The sequence below is a fragment of the Fukomys damarensis genome, unplaced genomic scaffold (genome assembly GCF_012274545.1).
Source record: "Fukomys damarensis isolate Sample0158 unplaced genomic scaffold, DMR_v1.0_HiC HiC_scaffold_18, whole genome shotgun sequence".
Lineage (NCBI taxonomy): Eukaryota > Metazoa > Chordata > Mammalia > Rodentia > Bathyergidae > Fukomys > Fukomys damarensis.
In genome coordinates, this window is record NW_022900930.1 from 41,919,855 (window position 1) to 41,939,487 (window position 19,633).

The 19,633-nt window shown below is 45.7% G+C and overlaps 1 long non-coding RNA gene across 1 annotated transcript; it reads right to left on the bottom strand.

Moving 5' to 3' along the window:
* Positions 1-752: 752 nt before the first annotated feature.
* On the bottom strand, positions 753-19,311 carry LOC104862557. Its single transcript, XR_780358.1, has 3 exons — positions 19,211-19,311; positions 16,113-16,338; positions 753-1,137 (listed from the first exon to the last, which is right to left on the bottom strand). It is a non-coding gene; the product is annotated as an uncharacterized LOC104862557 (long non-coding RNA).
* Positions 19,312-19,633: the final 322 nt, after the last annotated feature.

The window sequence follows — 19,633 nt, forward strand, 5'->3', positions numbered from 1 at the left end:
GGAGCACCTCATTGCTCTGACAACTGATGATTGGACAACGTTAGGCTTTCTTTCTCTAAAGTTTCAGAATGGGACCTAGAAAGCATTAAAAAAAAGTGTTTTTGTAAATATGGAATAGTTTCTATGGTGTGAGAAACTGAAAGTGTAAATAAGGATCAAAATGTAAAACTGATAATGTGAAATAGGAGGAAAAGGTCTAAAGGGGTAGTGGAAGTGGGAGGGGCAGGGGAAAGGAAAGAAGGGAAAGGAATAAATATGAGAAAAGAAAAAAATAGAAACAAAGTCTTTGTAAATAGGGAAGAGTGAAGGGGGTGAAGGAGGGCAGGGGAATGGGGAAAAATAAGAGCCAAGACCCGTCATGTAAAGGTACAAGATCCCAGTGGTGACTGTCATCATGTTGTATACCTAAAATGTACCAATAAACTTAATGAAATTTTAAAAAACAAGTGTTAATGGTCATTTCCTTTCTTTTTTATTTTCATTAGCCCATGTGTGCAGTTCATAAATTTTCATTGCTTGTGGGGAGTTGGTACATGTACATAACACATCTTAATTCCTTCTTTCATCCCCTTTCCTTCTCCTCCTCCCCCTTCCTTCATCTCTTGATTCCCTTATCATTTGATAAAGATCTCAATCTCTCTCTCTCTCTCTCTCTCTCTCTCTCTCTGTCCTATTATCTATCTTTCATTTTGCTCATTATTTATATTTTGGATCTATTATATAAGAGAAATCACACAGTATTTAATCTTGTGTGTATTATTCTTGCAGAAAGGGGGTTTTGCATAGATTAATTGTTCTTCTGATTTCATGACAGTGAGAACTCTCCTGGTAGGACACTGAAGGTCTGGGATCATGCTGCAAATGTGTCACTTTTGAGTCTCTAGGTCCTCCCCTCACTTTCTCCTTTGAGGGGGTGGTCTGGCTGTAGGCAAGACTCTGGCTTGAGCTGTTTTGTCACGCACACAGCCAAGGGATGGTCTGCAGTAGCCTCCTCTTAAAATAGCACCCAGGAGCCAGGACAGAGACTGAGCAGAAGGCTGCTGGAGTCACTGTTGTTCTCCACCCATGGGGCTAAAGGAAGAGAAAGAAAGCCTTCTGTCCATTTTCTCCAGGAGGTGTCAAGCATCAGGAGAAGCACTGTAGGGAGACACAGAAGCAGAGGACAGGTTAAGTCCATGGCATAGAAATGTCCCTATGCCTGCAGGTCTCCCAGATGGGTGAGTAATGCATATATCTTTAATTGTCTATTAATTATTGTTAGACTAGACAGTGAAATAGCAAAGCTGTTGAAAGAAAGGAGAACAAATAACCTAACTGTTGGCTAATGTAGATAGATGAATTGTATGTGTCTGCAACTTCCTTTCAGCCAAAGCAAGAAAGGAAATAAGATGGATTTGCACAACTCTGATCTCATAGAAGCAAAGATGGCATCTTCGAGAGAGGCAAAAGAGTCACCTCTCTCCCACAACAGGACTCGGGGAGGAACTGGAACACGTGTTGTAGAACCTTTGCAACAAGTAGCGGATGAGGTCACCCACTGACACTGAGGAACGTGGGAGCCAGAAGGTAATAAACAGAGAGAAGTGTGCTGGGCCAGGCAACCTGAACGTGGCTGGTTATTTGGACAGAGCTGAGGCTGGGCCACGTACCAGCCCTTGCCCTCCCTCCCCTGCTGCTTCCGCAGATTCCTGGCCCCACGCTGAGCGGAGGAGGGAGAGGGCTGGTATGGGAGCAGGAAGCACAGTGCAGAACCTAAGCAGTTGGGAGACAGAGGGGAAGCTGGGAGGAAGTAAACTGAATTTCTATTTCTTGTTTGCACTGTTAAAATGTTCCTTTAATGTGAACGCCTTTCTGTTAAATGAGGGGGAAAGCGAACTCCACGACAAGGAGAGCCGTAAAACAAAGCAAACAAAAGGCGGAAACCACCGACATGGGTTTTGTTGCTATAGATATGCGGGGACAGAGAGCAGGGCTGATGCATGGATGGAAGAAGCACTTAGAGCAAAGAGGCTGAGACGCAGAAAAGGAGACGGCGAGCACAGAGAGGGAAACAGTCATCTCCAGAAATTTGCCGGAGTCAAGTCAAGTGGCTCAAGATACAATAGCCAAGTTAGGTGCCACTTACGGGGGAGATGCCAGAGACAGGAAATCTGAGGGTAAGAAAAACAGACAGGACTTTCAGTCCATCCTATGTCATGTGTGTGTCCCATGGCTCGGTTCTGGTGACACCAGGCAGCAGGGAGGATCCAGAGGCCAGGACAGTGTGAAGCCATTGGATGGGAAATTTTTAAAAAATCAATAAATAAATCTGAGAACCATGTTCCATATTCAATCCAGCACTCCAACAGTCTCTCTCTGTCTCTCTCTCTCTCTCTGTCTCTCTCTCTCTTCCTCTCTCCCTCCCTCTCGCTCTTTCTCTTTCCCTCTCCCCATCCTCAAAACGGACCAACTAAGTTACAATTGCAAGAGACATGTAGAAGTAAACCTGTCTTGATGTAGGTAGAGAGGAGCATAAATTTTGTGTGGAGCCAATAAAATGAAGCCACTCTCCTCCAGGAACGGGGCCGGTTATTGCATCAAAGGTGACTGAGAGCACATAAGGCCTATAAATTCTGGTGTTTATGGAGACTTTCCTCATTCGTGCTGTAGGTAATTCAATTGTGGGGGGCCATGTCTTATAACCTCCAGGGGCTTCCCCATAAAGTCCCTGGGCCAGCAGAGTGAGGGATAAAGATTCCATTAGAGGCCAGGCCCAGCGCTGTAGGACTCACTGCCCACGCAGATCCTGCTAAGCGGCTCCACGTCTGTCCAAATTCCAGTCACGGTTATGCTTTAGGGCTGGGTTGCTCTGCAGAGGCCACCAGGGAAGTTGGGACAGGTGTGGCACTTCTGAGTCATGCTCGAGCTTCAGGAAGCTGGGGTTTGGAATGAACATGAGGCTCAGACATCAACCCTTCCGTGTCCTACTGTCCTCAGACTAGAACAAACATTCGGTGCTCAGGCACATCCTTGAACTGGCTCCAGCCCTCTTTCAACTCTCCGTGCCACCTCTCAGAGTTAGCTATGCTCCCCGTTTCTTTGCTAAGAGGGGACGGCATGGCCTCAGTCCACTGGACCACATCTTTCCTAATGCAGCTCCTTTTCCTGGAATGCTGCTTTCCCCAGGTCCTCTTCAAGCACTGTGTAGTGTTTGTTTGGCCTCTGCAGGCAGTCTCCAGTCTCCAGTCTTCCCTCGGCTGGGCTGAAGCAACCCTTGCTCCTGTGGCCTGGCACGGGGTCTAGCAGAGGGTCCTCTGCCAGGCCAGGAAGTGCCCAAGTGCCAGGGCCCCTGGCTCTTCTCTGCAGTAGCCCTTTGATTGGTGACCACAGTGGTGCCTTGAAGGTAGAAAGTGATGGGTATGCGACTGCAAGGAGGAAAGTCAGGAGCTGTGGGGAGCACAGAGGTCCTCCTGACTTCTGCGTCACAGCCTCCCCATCCCCATGGGCAATGAAGACAAAGGGAGTCCAGCCTGGGTGAGGGTCTGGGCACCCCCATCTGCCTGACCCTTCTCCAGCCCTCACGGCCACCTCCACTCTTCTGGGGGCCACCAGGACAGAAGCCAAAGGTACTCTACTCCTTTGTTCCTTATATCTTCTGTCTAGGAGAAAGCCGGGAAACCTAAGCAACCTCTCTACACCCAGCTGACAAGGTTCGATAGTCAAACAGCCCTCAGGGCAGAGAGGCACCCTCTTTGTTCTGGCCTCCTCACTGCGCTCTCTTGGGTCTATAGTTACCTGATACACTGTGAGTCTTGCTTTTTATTTTGCTCCCTCCTTTGGCTAGAAGGCAGACACGTCTGTCCTTTGGTTTACTGCTTTATGCTGGCACACGGAGGGGCCTCGTGGGTGATGGAGAATAAATGAACGATGAATGAGTGAGTGAATGTGGTTCTCAGGCTGGCAGGCCACTATTTCCTTCTGGAGAAGACTTGAAACCCCATCTCCACGCAGCCTGGGATCAAAGACTTGGCAGAAGTCTCCTGTTATTTATTGGGTGTGTATGGGTGGCATCTCACTGTCCTTTCAGCTCCTACCTCTGGCCCCTGCCAACTCCAGACCCTCCGCCCCCAACTCCCAGCTCTCCAGCTGTCCCAGGAGTGCACAGCTCCTCCTTGCTCAGCCACGGCCTGCTTCTGAGCTCCCCGTCACCATACATGGGTACTGGCTCTCTCACTGGCTTAAGCTCCCTGTACGTCAGTGCTTCGGGCTTCTCGCTAACCTCTTTCAGTGGCTTGCTTGGCATAAAATGCTGGCCAAGGCAGAGGGGCTGAAACTCACAAGCCTCAGAGGGAGACGTCAGCATGGAGGCCTCTTAGGGACTCTTCCCCACCTTCCTTAGAGGTCAAAAATGTTAATCGCATTGAAAGAATCAGGGAGATGAGGCCCATCAGTGATCTTGACCAAGTCACAAAGCTGATAAGGAACAGAGCTTCAGTGTGGGTTCCTTTGACTCCACAGGGCAGTCTCTTTCAAACAGTCATGATGACATGAAGCATCCCGAGGAACAGGAAAGACTAACAGTTACTTATTAATTAATCTTGATGCATGTGATTTAAAGTATGAACATTTTGGAATTTCCACAATGTTGGATGTGACCATCTAGCTGAAATGGCACAAACGTGTCTCCCAAGAGTTTCAACGACAGAAACAGGGTTTGAGCTATCATATAAGGCCCAATGTACAGGTGAGGAAACTGAGGCTGGAGAGAGAAACGGCTGCATTAATTCTCACAAATCACAATAAGCAGAATGGACCCCAGGCTTCCGAACTGTGCTGGTCTCTCAGGCCTGCTTCTCAAAGGGAAACAGGTCACTCTTGACTCATGCACAGAGTCTGGGAGTGGCTTGAGATAGGGGTGCCCTGAGCACCAGGGGAGACTGGTCCCGAGTCCCAGGGAAAGAAGACTCAGAGTTAAGGGCCAGAGGGTGGTGATTGGTGGCACATTATGGAAGAAGAGGAAGGGACCCTTCAAACACCACCCTGGCTTCCACCTGGGGTCCAGACCAGCTCTATCTACCCTGGTTTCTAAGAGCTGCCTTTCTTTCCAAAGTGGAGCGGTGACAAAATGGGAAAGTGGAAGGTGCCTGGACAAAATCACACCACACACTCTGGCAGGGCAAGGTGTAAATCAGGCTGCTTCTGGGAGCCAGCCCAGGGGCGGAGCATCTGTGGGCTTCTCTGGGAACCTGGCTTTTGTTCTGTTTCTGCCTTATAAGCAGACCTGCCCACGTAGGATCTAGACATCCGTGTGTTTGATTTACACCTTTAATACTGCCAGCTTCATTTAGCCAGTCTGGGAAACACATTTCAGCGTGTGAAGCTGGATCTTTTCTTTTCTCGTCCATCCTCTCTAGACATTAATTTTGACGCCAGGGTTTGTCATTGTTGTTTTCCCAGCTCCTTGTTGGACAGGTCTATTCTTCTGCTTCACACAATGTGTGGGCTGAGCCCAGCTCCCCAAGGGATAGCCTGAAGGCCTCTCTGGGGAAGAGGACCAGGAGAACAAGCAGGGCAGCCCTTGGGGAAGGTTAGGCATGGACCTTGAGATCTTAAAATGCACCACAAAAGGCACTGTAGGCATCCTAGTGATCATCCTCCCCCACCTCTCTCAGAGACAGAGCACCCTTATCCAAATACATACACTGCGAACCCGCATGCAGGGAAGCTCACAGAAATGCTCACAAATGGTCTTACTATTACCCCCTGGGTGGAAAGGTAAGGGAGTTCCTTGCAGTGGAGCTTCTTCTTTGATAGAGGTGTGAAGCAACGAAATATTTTGTACATTTCTTTTTTATCCCAAGATACCCTTAATCATTTTCCACAGCAACAAACAGCAGCATGGTGCACTTGATAGCTTGCCAGCCCTTATTATCTCCATGGGTCCCCCAGGGCCCTGTTCATTTTCTTTTCATGGATTCTCCATGAGTTATACATCAAACCATGCTCTTCCAATTCTTTTAGATTTCTTACTTTCAAGTTGAGTTGTCTTAGTTTTGCTGTATTTCTTTCATGGACGGTTTTCATCTTTTGTCACTTGTTCTTAGTTCTTTTCATAAGATTTTGCATCCAGCCCCCAAACGGACATACAGACCCCTCCTCCACTCCCCTAAAGCAGCCTCCTCCATCTACCCATTCTGTTGTTCTCCATGATGTAGTTGAATCATTCAGTCCCATGGGGCTGTGGTATGCATGTCCATGAAACTTGGTGGGGTGGGGAGACTCAATCAGGACAACACTTGGAGAAAGGAAAGTGGTGGTCCCACCCTAAATAAGAGGCCATTCTAGCCCAGTAATGCTGTGACTTGTGCACACTGGCATATATGGTGGACGACCAAATCTGGACCCAAAGACCTTCTCTACAGGGTCTGGCCAGTCCTGCCGGGGACCAGCATGGTTCAATGGCCTCTGGGATCTTCAAGTGGACCCACTATGGATACTGCAGGGACAAGAACAATCTGAAGAAGATAATAAGAGGATGGGCAGGTAGGGGACAGCGACAGAGTAAACTTAGAGCTCAGAGACAGTCTGAGTAGATGTGGCTGATGTCTAATATCCTCCTGGAGCCTTGGAGATCACTGTAGGTACAAAATGCAAGAGAACCCAAGGCACCCTCCATCTCCTGACCATGTCTCTCACCTGGGAGTACATCCCTCATGTCTCTGCTCAGCTGAGTGTGTCTGTCTTGTGGACTGAGGGTGAGTGCAGACACACAGGGCTGCTGGGAAGGACATTTTCAGGGTGGACAGCACCCAGTTCACTCCTCTGTGCAGTTCTGAGGATGGAGAGAAATCAGGTGGCCAAGCTCCATCCCTCTTATTCTTCCCCATCCTCCACTTCAGGGATATGAAGCACAAGGAAACTGAGGCTGAGGAGAAAGGTCACTTTACCCATATTTTACATGGCAAGGGGTGGTTTTCTTCTTTTTTCTGTCCCTCTTTCTGCTCTTCTGTGGAGTCAGAACAGTCCTCTTGTCTGGTGGGCACCCTCATTGACACTCATCCTGGCACCGAGTCACAGTGACAAATGATACTTATAGGAGCCCCTGCTCAAGGCTTTCTACTCTTAATGAGAAAAGGGAGGGCAGAGAGGGCCAGGCCTGGAATGGCCAAGGGCTGTCCTGCAGCTGGCTGTCTTGCACGATCACAGTGTCTTGGCGACCCGAGCCCCGTCCCCGCTGACCCAGTTCCACCACTTCGCTCTCCCTGAGTACCGAGGACTCCCAGAAGCCCACCCGGTTTCTTCCCAGAGGAAGACAGATTTGGATTCACCTGTGACCAGGGCAGTAGGGAGGGAGAGCTAAGGTGCTCCGAAGAGTAGACAACAGAGAGAAGGAGAAAAGACACAAAGGATGAAAAGGAAAGAACAAGTGAAAAGGGACAGATGGGAGAATGTGTAAAAAAAGTGACTGAACAAGGAGGGGAAAAAGGCTCTGGAGAGAAAGCCACTTTGTGTGTTTCTGTGCAGGCTGCACAGAACGGGAGTGGCAGGGGAGCTGATGTATTGCAGTGCAATCACCAAAACAAATCCAGGTTTCCTCTTTAATCTAGCTCTCGGGAAAGAGAAACAATATCTTACTCCTCTTTAACATCCAGCCGATTGTACTCCATTTTCTCTCTCCTACTCCCTGTAAACAGAGCAATGGCTGTCATGCTCTTAGTCAGATGGATCTATATGAGGGAAAATGGCTTTGCGAGTCAGCATCAAAAGGGGAAACCAGCGTGCACCCATGCACATGGACCTGAGGTCCAGCATCCAAACCCACTGGGCCTTTGCTGGTAGGAAGGGTGCCTTTGTTTCCCTGAGGAAAGTGTCCCTCTTTCTCCCCAATATTTGCTCTGGCAAAAAAGAGAGAATTATCTGGATGGAGACTCGGCAGGGAGTTGTCTTCTATCTGCTTTGCATGCTGTGCAGAATGAATTGATATTGTACTGATAATTTGCAAGGGGGTGGGGCAAGTGTGGGGAGAGAGGAGCTGGCATTGTGAGCATCTGCAAAAACCACTTTGCTAAGAAATGATCTTTTTCCAGTGCACAATGACAAGATGTTACCCTCAGAATCTCCCCCCGACAGTGGCAATGGTGACAGAGAGTGAGCATAATTTCCTGTGTCTCCATTGAGGTAGTTATTTATACAATTCCACATTGGAGTCAGTGTTTTTTTTTTTTCTTTTAACTTTGCTGGCTGCTGCGGCTTTTGCAATAAAATAATTACTTTTGTGCCAAGTACTTAGGTAACAAGATAAACAAGAGGCAACATAAATGGAATGTAAATATGGAACAAGTGTCTGTGAAGGGAAACACAGCCAAGGGTGGGGAAGAGCTTCCCTTCCTTTTCCAATGCTAGTAAAATTCCTCGGGACCCACACAGGCTTTTATTCTGGCCCTCAGGGGGCCTGCGAGTCATCAGGGAAGCACCTAGGGGTGTTCGGGTGAAGAGGTGGAAGGCCAGAAAAGAGGACTCACTGTATGTGCCGAACCTGGGCAGGGGAAAGACCTCGGCACTGTCACTAGACGCTGAAAGCTCACTGTGAGCCCCAGATCTAACACCATTATCTGGGTGACCTTACATCAGTCCCTTTTCTTTGGATTTCTCTGTACCGCATTCTAACACCAGGGCGGAATAGGGTGAACTCAAATGCTGCCATTGCTGAGTAGAGTCAGGGACCCACAACTCAAGAGCTACAGGAGGTGGAATCATTTCCAAGCTGGGATCTTTCCTGGCCAGGCCAACAGGATACCGTCTGTGATGTGGTGAATGGTGACACCTTCCCCTCACCCCTGCCATTACCAAAAGGTTGGGAACCACCTATCATTGTGACTTTATTTAGAGAAAGGGCCTTGGCAGATCCCCATTAAGTTAAAGATGTCAAGGTGAAATCATTCCAGATCAGGCGGACCCCGAATGCAATAAATCTTTTCAAGAGAATAGAGCAGAAATCAAGATACAGGTGTGGAGTGGAATCAGAGGATGATTCGGGGGAGGTTTCCATCAGCCAAGGAATACTGGGAGCAACAGCAAGCTGGAAGGGTAAGGAAAGATCCACTCCTGGAGACTCCGGGGAAGCGCAGTCCTGTCAAGACCTTCACTTCTGGCCCCCAGGACTCAGTGAATATATTTCTGTTGTTCGAAGCCACTACATTTGTAATAAGTTGATACAACAGCCAAGCAAACAGAGAAACACGCCACATATGAGCCTCTGTCAAAAGGGGTCAACAGGAAAAAAAGAGGAGAAAATACCCAGCACAGGAAGGAGAAGAGGAACCCCTCTGCCCTGTGTCCACCTTGGCAGACATCCCAGCCCTGAGCCACAGTGAGCTGCCCCCTATGGAATGGTGGTCTGACTGTCCCGTTGGGAGGCGAGGCACTGTGGCCATTCCACCTGTGAAAGTTGTCACTCCACTAAAAATGGAGACACTTCTGTTAAATCTGGACAAAACAGCAAAGTCCCTAAAGGGAAAGCTCTCGGGTATGATTTACCTAAAAACGGGAAATACCATAAGAAATGTTTCCAGACCAGGGCTTCCTATGCGAGTTAGCCACATGAGGACTGCCAGCCACCTGTACAAAAGTACTTCCTTGATCCACTATTTTGCTATCCAACATACAGTTACCATGACTTTAAGACAAGTTAGTGTAGCAACTGCAGCCCCTTCACAGTCAGAGTGCAGCGGCTCTTAAGTAACACTACAAGTGCCCGGGAGCTCTTTCCAAACACTGTATGCAGCTTCTTTCTTTCCCAGAGGCCATCCCAGCCTGTGAATTTGTTCATGACTACAAGTTTAATCTTCGTGGTCCCAAATAAAACCTTATAGCTTCAAAGTTTGTTCCTATTTTTTTTTTTGACTTTGCCACATAAAGCCAACAGGAAGGAGACCTGATTCTAGATCTCTCTGTTCTTGTACTTGCACTGCTTGACCAAGGACAAGTTTCTTCGTTTTCCTGGACCTCAAATAATTCAAGCATAATGTGAGAACATTGGGCAGTGGCTTTAATCCTGTCAAAACAAATGTTATACAATGCTCCATAAAATTATTCTATAATGAGATCAAAAAGTAAAGTCATCTAGATGAGAACCAATCTATACATACTTACAGTTCAAAAAGTAAACATAATAGACTACCAGTGATACAAAGTAGGCATAAGGCAAAACAATTTATAATAATGTCAATTTTTCAAGATATGAGTGATCAGCAGGTCTATACAATAGCAATCAGCAAACATTTCTGAGCTCACACTCTGGTGTGTACTGTGCGCAAGCTGGAGGACAAGCTGAAATGTGTATTTCGCACAAGCAAAGCTTTCTTTCTTCCTCTTCCCCCCATCACCCTTCATTTTCTTCTTACCCTCACTTTGTTCCTTGTTTGGCTTGCTTTGTTTCCCATTTGCCCTCTCCAGACCCTTCCTGCAGTCTGGTTTAGGGGTAAACTTGTTTAATAGGGCTGCTCTGGGACCGAGGGTACATTCAGCTTTGCAGCTATTCCCAGAGATTTGGGTTGAGAGATCTAGTTTTTTTCACAAGTATGCTTTCCCAGACAGGACACAGCAGACACTGCCGCCACTTGCTAGCTCATTTTTAGAGGACTCTCTTTTGTGAAAGCTTGTCCCTAGAGAGTCATTTCAGCTAGGCCTTGCTCCTAGAAATATAAAAATTGTTTCTTCAGAAAAAAATCAAATTCAAGGAACACAGCTTTGGTGTAAGAGCAGCTACAGAAAACATTCCTTCATCTGGAGCCGGCTTTGGGATCAGCAGAGGCCATGTGTGTGCACATAGCCAGCCAGAACAAGACAATAGGGTCATCCTATGTGTAGGTCTGTATGTCAGGGACCACGTCAGTCACAACAGCTACATGAAGTGTAGTATGTGAAAAGATCAGAGAAGTGACCATGTGTACCAGTGACTAATAATACATATTAAGATGTATTTAACTCAGGCATATCTACCTACAGAGAAAACAGAACACAGATCTATATTATGCCAAGAGAAAAGAAGGAAGGAGACCATACTGGAGGAGCAAAGCTTGCCCCTGCTATTGGATGCGGACAGTGGTAACTGGCTCTGAGGTGATGCTGGGAAATCAAGAGAAGAACCAGAGTAGCAGTCAGCTTCTGTCTGGCCTACCTGGACTTGAAACCAGGCTGGCCTTTTCCTTGGGCTGGGAATGCAGGCAAACTGTCGGACTGCTTTCATAAAGTGAGCATAACAGCACTGAGCTGTTAGATAGCTAGGCGAGTAGATGGGACTATTCACACAGGATCCCTGTGACGGCTCTGGCAAGTGCTCTGTACAGGTTGGTTCCATTCACCAGCCTGCTCATCTTCACCAATAAAAGATCCAGTAAGAAGAGGGGAGCTCCGGTTGGGCACAGCCCAGAACTGGGCAGCAGAGCCATATTTTCCCAGAAGAGGTATAGATGAGTCAAACCCAGCAGCACCCAGTGCAGATGGGAAGGACAGGGCTTCTCTCATCCAGATTCTGTGGTGGCAGCAAGCTGGGAAATAGTGAGTGACGCCACAGGAAGTTTCTTTACAGCTCCAGGGTCACCGCTTTTCATTTTGCCAGAATGAACCCCCGTCTGCTCAAAAGCAGAATCCCTCTGGAACTCTCTCTACAGAAGAAGATGGATCTGCACAGCCCAAAGCTCATCCCAGCCACAGCCTTCCAAAGATAAGGGGGTCAGTGTCAGCCGTCTCCGTTGATCAAACCAGGGTTTATTGAGGTGCTTTATCTTTTTAAGTGTGAGGTGGACTACATTTATCACTTTTTGTCTTCAAGATTTCCATTGACTCCCCTACATCAACCAGCAAAAGTAGAGCTCAAGGTGCGGTGGACAAACCCTTTCATCCACCCACCTCCAAAGCCCAGCACCCCATTGAGCACAGAGCTGTCACATGGCCCACACTGGAGTGCACTGCAAGACCCCTCGTCTCGTGGCCGGGCCTCTTATTTCACCTGTGCTTTCCCTGTACTTCAGTTTCTCTTCCATTTTCTTTGTCTCCATGCAGGTTTATATCAAATATCACCTTTGATGTCATGGCTGTCCCAGCAACCACCAGGAGAGCTGGGCCACTTTGCCTCATTTTTTTTTTCTTATCTCATCTTCTATGATGCTGATCAATGTGTGTTAGCTTTATTTTCTCCTTCATGTCATTAAAACTTTCCTCTTCTCTGTCTCTATCTCTGTATTCTTTAGATCCATCTCCAACTATGTGATTGAGTATAACTTGTTATTTATTTTGTTTCTAAGTGTGATGTTTTGAATTTCCCGAATTTTTGGATCTTCTATTAAACTTGGTTGATTGATTTTGATATTCTCTTGCTGGCAAGCCATAGTTATAACCCTTTTTTTTCTAAAGCTGTATAGCTGCCCCTCTTTATACACCAACATGGGGTTCTGCCTGTGTGGATTCAACCAAATATGGATTGAAAATAGGGAAAGAGATCAAGAGGTTTAGGGGAAGGGACAGGAAGAGAAAAGAAGGGAATGAAAAAAGAATTCAAATATGTTACATATGTGCTCCAGCTCCCCACAATGATTGTAACACATATTAAAAGAATAAAATGAAATAATCACAAATATATATCTGTACTGAATATATACAGATATTTTTCTTGTCATTATTCCCTCAACAATACATTACACTGACTATTACATAGCATTTTCTTAGGCATAAGTAATGGGGAGATGATTTAAAGTCTATAGGGAGATGTGCATAGCTTTTGGGCAAATACTGCACCATTTTATACAGAGGACTTGAGCATCATAGATTTTAGTATCTGCAGGGGTCCTGAAATCAGTTCCCCATGGACACAGGGGCTAGTTTTCTGAGGCTGCCATAATCAAATGTCATAGCCTGGGTGGCTAGAGTGACAGATATTTATTTTCTCACAGTTCTGGAGTCTGGAAACCCAATGTCCATGTCACCAGGGCTGGTTTCTTCAGAGGCTCTCCTTCACCTACAAGGGGCCACCTTTTGGCTGTGTCCTCGTATGGTCCTCCCCCGCGGCCTCTTGATGCCTCTCTGTGTGTATAAATTTCCTCTTCCTATAAGGCCACCAGTCTTATTCTATTAGGTTTCACCCTAACAGCCTCATTCCGCTTTAATCTCCCCTTTAAAGGCCATATCTCGAAATATGCTCACCCTCTGAAGCATTGAGAGGTAGGGCTTCAACATTTGAATGCAGTTCGGCCCATAGCATGTGTTAAACTTTATAATTCTGTCTCTTATCTGTGTAACTATTTACTTTGCTAGTCTGATTCTGTAGTCTGAACATTTCTGCTGACTTTTGTTTGTTATCTTGCAACATGAGTGATTTTCTGTTAGGAGCATATGTTCCCTGGAACACACAGGTAAGAATTCTTGGTGGCCTGTGTCTAATGTGTGCTCCTCTTTAGACAGTTTGCCTTTGCTTCTCTATAACTCATGGCCCCTTAAAACCTAAAAACCTAAGCTTCAAGTTTGGGATTCATGGAGTCTTTGTTTGTCAGGGAAGGGTTACAGCCTCATAGGTTTTACGGAATTCAGTCTTTAACTCATAGGAAGGTGGATTTGCAGTTAAAATGTCTCTTTAAAATATATATATATATTATTCCATGCAGACAAAAGGCCAAGCAAGTCCCACATCCCCAGAATTAATTCTGTATGGCAGATTTATTCCTTAAAAGTTTTCCCTTTGGTGGTCAATGACTATGTTCATTCCCCAGATCTTCAAGACTCCTAGGTTAGTTTTCCAGGACTGCAACAGCAGAAGCTCATATGGTTGGAGGGGCTTCTTGTCTCTTTCAGCTTCCGGTGGCATCCAGCATACCTTGGCTTGTGCTTAAGTCACTCCAATCTGCCTCCATCTCCTCATGGCCCCTTTCCTGTGTGTGCTTCTGTGTTCTCTCCTCACCTTACAGGAATACCAGTCCTTGGAGTCTATTCTCTTCCCCAAATCCAAGGTAATTTCCCCTTGGGATTCTTAACTAATTATGTCTGAAAATTTTTCTATTTCCAAATAAGGGGCTGTTTGGAGGTCTCAGTGGATCAGCCCATTACACTGCCCATGGACTGTACACACCTTTCAGCCACCTCCCTCTCTGACTCTTACCCCAGCCTTGTAACAGTTTTACTACAGTATAGGCAAAGCCTTGAGAAGGGGCAGGGGAACTTGCACCTGTTGCTTCTGCCTTCTGCAATTACTAAGAGAGGGAATGCAGGCAGAAATGTGGAGCTGATCCCAGGCAGAAATATGGAGCTGAGCTAAGCCATCAGTCATACCATCCACTACCACCTCAGTAGACAGCCAGATGACCTGCAAACATGTGAATGAGCCCAGCCGACATCAGCAGGACAGCTGAATGCTGGGTCAGGTGTGAGAGTGAACAACATTATTGTGTGTACCATGAAGGAGCTATGGTGTCTCTGATGCAGCAGTACTATGGTTGTGGGTAACTGAAGCTGGCTCTGAGGGTCTTTTCTGGGATCCTAGACTTATAAGGATCTCCTCTCTGACTTCCTACCATGCCCAGGACTTAGACTTTGTCTCCTGTTCCCTGAGGCTCCAGTGTTAATTAAAACAGGGGTTCTAGGACAGCAGGGGTCTGCTGACAGCCCAGCAGGGGAGGCCAGTTCTAGGGCACATTTCCTGACATCACACTTTCTTGTCAATCTATGGCTTCCATAGGATTCTCTTACTTTTCTGAGGACTTACTGTTTTACAAACATACGCATATATATCATCACCTTATTTAGAAACAGGCTTTTTTCAGATATATTTAACTAAGATTCTCAAGCAGAAGTCACCCTGGATTTAGGGAAGACAGGAAATGCCAAGGGCTGGCTTCCTGTAAGGGGAAGAGAGGGCACAAAGACACACACAGGTAAAGGGGCCATATGGAATGGTACCTCAGTTTACAAACTTCATTTGTTTTACATATCATCACCTTATTTAGAAACAGGCTTTTTTCAGATATATTTAACTAAGATTCTCAAGCAGAAGTCACCCTGGATTTAGGGAAGACAGGAAATGCCAAGGGCTGGCTTCCTGTAAGGGGAAGAGAGGGCACAAAGACACACACAGGTAAAGGGGCCATATGGAATGGTACCTCAGTTTACAAACTTCATTTGTTTTACAATTTTGGGGAAGGTGACTGTGTTTGTGTTTATGTGGGAAAGATGGCTGTGGTCATGTTTGTCACTTGATGTGGCATTTGTGAATGGCGGCAAAATTTTGCCAAATGTTTTTGTTTGCAAGCAAGGGTTCTTGAACCTAGCCATTATATATAGAATCAGAATTGTCAGTATGCATAGATGAGAATGGGTCATTAGGCTTGAAACTCTCATTTCTAAGTTGTTATCTCGTTACATCTGCCTCCTCCCCAAAGTACGGTCTTCTAAACAAGAGAAATACTATAGCAAGTACCTTGGTTAAGGCACCTTTGTCTGCTGTCCCCTAAGGACCAGCTAGAAGTCCCAGTTTAGGCACTACTCTTTGCAGGACATCTCATGGGATTTCGCCATAGCAGTGGCCAGGATGAACCTCTGTGACATGTACCAGAAATCTTACCTTTTCTGGTGAACACACATGAAATGTTCCCATTTGGGAGCCTCTTCTCCCATTCAGTAGCCATAAACTGTCCCTGAGCTGAGCCAGGGATGCACAGCATGAGGGACCTGTGATTCTCCAAAGCCAAGAGTTCCCAGCTCACAGAAATCTGAATCCTCCCTAGTCCTCATCAGGAAGGTCTACACCCATAATCACAGCCTACTGTGTCTCAGAGAGGACAGTTTTATAGTCCAGCTTAGGCGGTAAATATTTTCTCTCTTGTAAAGTTTAACACCTTCCCAGCACAGATACTGATTCTTTTTATGAACGTATCTTTTGTAAATGCCACCCGGCTGGGATTTCCTGTCTAATCTTGAATCTATAGGAGGCAATAAGCCCCTCTTCAGTTCGAGATGTCTGCTTGCACTGTCTTTCTCCTACTTGAAACCCAACTCCTCCTCCTTGGCCCTGAGGGCTGCTGGGAAGCTAACATAGTGATGGGAAGAAGCCGATTTATCCAGGAAACCCATAAGCTCCTAAAATTTACCTTTGGAAGTCACTTGTTGGCTGAGGCTTTGCTTTTCCCGTAGGAGTTGAATCAGACATCTTTCTGTGGCTGCTGTGTAGACCTGATTCTTTGGAGAATGGAAGGGAACAGCCAGATTCTAAGCAGCAGTCAGGAGGCCTGCAGGGCTGGATACTTTCTTTACCTCCCAATTGGCCTAATCAGCACTGATTGAAGAGAGTGCCAGAGCACAGGACTAAGTGCCAACCTGGAGAAAAGGAAAGAAAGTGAAAGAGATGAAAAGGTAACCCAAAGGAAATGGGGATTGACTAACTCCAGCCAATAAGGGATGACATTACTGACTCATTAGGATCTCCAGGTTAACCACAAAACTGTGGAAAGGGGAAAGGCCCAGCCTTCTTTAGAAAATAGAGCATCTCAGATGGAAGCCACATTTCCAGCAGGCACTGTGCTGCTCTCATGCTCGACCCCGTGAAAAAGCAAGTGTTGTCCACTCCCTTACAGAGGCAGCAAGTCAGGTGTGAGCCTGGAAAGAGGTCTCATTTTTAATACATCATATGGTTCACATAACCATCATTAGAAAAGAAATTGCATTTCACTAAACCAATATGATAGCTGGGATTTCAAATAATTAAGAGATAGTAGAATAAATATTCAAGTTTTAGGGGACACCAAATCACAAGACTGAAATTTTATTAATGTACAGCCAGAAATATCATTGTTCCAGCAACTGCCCCTATTAATAGACCTGTATTTTCAACCAAGTAAAAAATCAAAAAGCTGGCATGAAAGGTTAGAACCAGAGCAAAGAATTTAATCAGATGCAAGGTGCATTCCATGGCATCAGGCAGACACAGTCCACCCTTGTCCCGCCTCAGAATAGTTAATCTACTGGGGCTTCAGGTGTGCGGAGAGTCTGCTGAATTCAGATTGATAACATGTTTTCCACAGTAGAACCATCTTGGGATTTGGATGGGTCACTCCTGTGCCTGGAGATCCTCTGTCTCTTTAGTTGGACTGATAAAGTCACTGCTGGATTTTAGCAATCTGTTTTCTTGGCCTTATAAATGATCTTCAGAGAGGCATACTCTAGATTTGCTCAGGTCTTCAAAAGAGTTACAACAAGCCTTAGACTGTCATCACTGGAGAATTCTCTCATATCTTGATAGCCTAGCACTCTCACTGTTACTCCTTCCCATTAGAGACCCAGGATCTATTCTGCATGGATACACAGAAAAACTCCATATTTTATGAAGCAGTTTTTCTTTCAAGGATTTGAAGCTTGTAATTGTCAGGGTTGCCACATATAATTGGTTAAATTGTTCACTGAACAAAGGAATATGGCTGTTGGGAAGAAAGTGAGTAAGAAGACTGGTGTGAGGTTGTTCTGCCTCTCTGCGAAAGTATTTCCTCTGCTTTACACAGAGAGGCTCCATGTGAAGTCGTGTCTTGGTCACTTTTCTTGTTTCTGAGACACAATACTCAACATACACAAATTAAAGAAGGAAAGGTTTATTCCGGCTCAAGTTTATAAAGGTTTCAGTCCGTAGTCAGCTGGCTCCAAGGCAAGGTGGCATAACTGAGGAGAAACAGCTCGTGGCATGGCAGGCAGGAAGAAGAGAGAGAGATCAAGGGGGTACAGAGGGAGATAGGTCCTCCCAGGAATGCTCCCAGTGACGTACCTCCTTGGACCAGTCTTCACCTCCCAACTTCGCATTTAGGTATAAATTCATCAGTGGATCAATATTACACACCCATGATCCAGTCACCTCCCAGAAAGCCCTGCCTATGAACATATGAGGGGTGACATTCATATATAAACCACAACAAGTTCCAATGGATGTGGCTACTTTACTACGTCGAGATCCACTTTTTTGTGTCCAATAACTATTTCTCTATGCTTATGACATCCTGTGCTTTCTGTAATGTTATCCCCTTAGGATGCTTTGAATTTATGGACGTCCTGCTTAAATGTGACATCCTAAATTGGCTACAATCCACCAAAAACAATGATATGCTTGCACTCACTGGATCCATTCATCACTGTGCACATGGCTGAGAGTCACACTGTTTTTTTTAGTAGCCTCAATCCACAGTTGACTCATGCTGAGCTTGTGGTCCCCAAGACCTTCAGGTGCTTTTCCCTTGGAAACGTGCTGATCATTTCAAGTCTTCAAAATCTCAGCCAGGTTATGGGCCATACATTAATATCTATTAAAATTCACCATGTTGCCATCAGTATCAGTGTCACTGATTGAGAAATGATGAGTAGCATGGTTCTATCTATCATTGTACTGTGCTCTCTTCTGCCTCTGTGTTGCTCACCAGATTGATAAAATGTTTTCTGCAATTCTAAACAAAACAAGGCAGCAGGGAGGGGGAAGAAAAAGCAAATGCTGGAGTGCTAACGTGTTCCAGACATCACACTCTAAGGTATATCATCTTCTCAAACCCTTCCAACAATCCATGCGGATATGCAAAAGCATTCATTTTAAGCTCAGAGATAAGTAACTTCTCCATGGTTGTATAGCTAATAAGAGGCAAAACTGAAATTGAAATCCAGTCATATTTCATCTTAAATGTCAGGTTCTTCTAAAGAAAATAGAAGCCCTCTGAAATCATTCTGTACAATGCCTGGTCAAAGCCAAGAGAACTCTGTGGCATAACCTAAGTTTCTTATTCAGGAAATGTCTAATGCTAGTCAGGTCTGGGAAATTATAGGTCTTCTTCTGAGAGCTCCAAATTAGATCCTCATGACAGAAGTTGTGCACCAGTTCAAGAAAAAGATGATTCCCCAAATGTCACAACATGAGTCCCAGGGTTTGCTTAGTTTGAGCACAATTTCATTCTTGTCTGTGTATAATTGTCAGGATGAAATCCATATCAATATCCATTTGTCATCTCCTGGGAAGCCGAACCAGAGAAAGATGTGGACAGATTATGATTTTTTTCTGCCTCATCCCATTCCATTATGAGCAGTTCACAGTAAAATAGAATATTTGACTTGGAATCCTGGAGTTAGTATAATTGTGTCATTTTAGGAATTAGTTTGTTATGGCCTCACAGGTTCAGCGACTTCCTTGAGCATGAACCACAGACTGCAAGAAGCTTGTTCTTACCCTTTGATCAAGAAGATTGACCATCAGGCTGCACAGCCTTCTATTTATTCCAAAATGACTGAGTGAATTTTCTAAACATGGCTATCACTAAGAACCCCTCTTTAACTTCTAAGCATCTCTGGAGAGTGGGAATTGCTTAGGTCATAACTGGCATTCTAGAATGTTCTCAGAAGCCTTTGTCCATCCAGGTTATGGTCCGGGCCTGGTCCCAGCTCTTCCCTCTTCTTTTGCCTCTGGTTCTCCATTACTTCTTCTTACCCATCCCTGTGCAGTACTCCATGCATGACAGCAATCAATAACCTCCTTATTAATTAAATGACACTTTAGAAAAGCTCTCCTCCAGGGCCTCTGAGAAAGCCAGCTTTGGCTAGCTGTAAAGTTTTCGGTAATCATTTTTTAAAAATGTTATTCATCATCTCTATG